The 1,676-nt window shown below is 54.8% G+C and overlaps 1 long non-coding RNA gene across 1 annotated transcript in view; it reads left to right on the top strand.

Moving 5' to 3' along the window:
• The window catches only part of LOC106728368, a 34,443-nt gene extending 33,064 nt beyond the window's left edge, over positions 1–1,379 (top strand). The window contains exon 3 of the long non-coding RNA XR_001364669.1: positions 1,130–1,379. This is a non-coding gene — a long non-coding RNA (uncharacterized LOC106728368). The remainder of the gene's footprint in view (positions 1–1,129) is intronic.
• Positions 1,380–1,676: the final 297 nt, after the last annotated feature.

Raw genomic sequence — 1,676 nt, 5'->3', positions numbered from 1 at the left:
TGGTCTAGCCTGGTCTCAGATGGTCTAGCCTGGTCTCAGATGGTCTAGCCTGGCCTCGGTTGGTCTAGCCTGGTCTCAGATGGTCTAGACTGGCCTTGGGTGGTCTAGCCTGGACTCGGGTGGATGTTGCAGGTGCAGCCTGTTATCCTGAGTTGGCAGGAGGAGGCAGCTGTTGTGTGTGGGGAAAGGGAGGCAAATGGGCTCCCTCCCGGCTGAGTGAACAGCAATTTCCACGGTAAGAAAGGCTGGAAAAACGTCATCTTTTCCTCACACAAATGAAGATCAGGACCCTGTTGCTCACGGATATCATTTTAAATGTGCAACCTCTGGCTCCAGCTTAGCATCCGAGACACCTTTCAGTCTCGTTTCCTTTGCCTTTTTATTGAAAGCATAGCCATGGCCTTCCACACGCACCCCTGCCCTTCCCCTAGGTGACCCCTAGGAGCCCACGGGCAGGTGTTCCTGCTCCCACGCACACAGGTGAGAACCAGGTTCACCGAGCTAACAGAACGCGCCCCCCCACACTGAGGGCGAATCCCAGATCTGGGGTTTAAACTCTGATCTCATCCCACTAATCACGGCAGCCGCCCCCTCTGAGAACCGCGAAGCATTAGAACCACCTGCCCCTAGTGACACCCTGAGCGCCTGCTGGCTGCCAGGGGGACAGCAGGTCGGATGGGATAGGTCAGGTGCCGAGGTTGTGAGTTGACTGAAGGAAGGAAGGCACACACCGAGGGGTTCTGGTGTGGATTCTGAAATCAGAAGCTGCGTATCGGAACCGCCGCCTGCTCATTGCCGCGCTCAGCACCGGGCAGCAGGTCGCACTGAGTCGCACTGCGGAGCCAGCAGCTCTTCCCCTCCCCCTCCCCGAGCTCCTCCGTGCCCGCTCACCCGAGTTTCCCCTCCACGTGTTTATCCTCGCGGCTCCCTGTTTTCAGTAGCTTCCCTTCCGGTGCCTTTAGACAATGCGGGTGCCTGGACGTCCCCATGGCTGTCAGGCCGTCAGCTCTGCACAGCCCGCCCGCCCGCCCGGCCCGTCTGAAGGCCCCTGCTTTCACCGGACTGCAATCTTGATGTGGCTTTTAAAGCCTGGCTGTGGGTTTCATCACTTTTCCTTTCATTTTTCCAGGACTGCAGACAGCGGGGTGAGTGTGCAGCCGTGCACAGTCCACCCTCGGAAGCCTGCTTCTCCAGACCCGACGCCTTCACACTGTGCAAAAGATGACCTGCCTTTGACCTTCGCTGCTCCCGCCGACCTTGACGAGGCGTTCAAGAACCAGACCTTCACTTTTAGCACCCCCTCCGCCATCTAATCCTGCGTTCTGATACACTAGACCAGTGATGGCGAACCTTTTGAGCTCGGCGTGTCAGCAATTTGAAAAACCCTAACTTAACTCTGGTGCCGTGTCACATATAGAAATTTTTTGATATTTGCAACCATAGTAAAACAAAGACTTATATTTTTGATATTTATTTTATATATTTAAATGCCATTTAACAAAGAAAAATCAACCAAAAAAATGAGTTTGCGTGTCACCTCTGACACGCGTGTCATAGGTTCTCCATCACTGCACTAGACCCTTTGGAGCAAAACCCAGCCAGCTGCCTGCTCTGGTTCTGGGCTCTCTCCAAGCTCGCCCTCCTTGACCTTGAATCTCCTTTCTCTCTCCCCACCA

The sequence above is a fragment of the Myotis brandtii genome, unplaced genomic scaffold (assembly GCF_000412655.1).
Source record: "Myotis brandtii unplaced genomic scaffold, ASM41265v1 scaffold6, whole genome shotgun sequence".
In the NCBI taxonomy this organism is placed as follows: Eukaryota; Metazoa; Chordata; class Mammalia; order Chiroptera; family Vespertilionidae; genus Myotis; species Myotis brandtii.
This window is presented reverse-complemented; position numbering and strand designations above follow the sequence as displayed.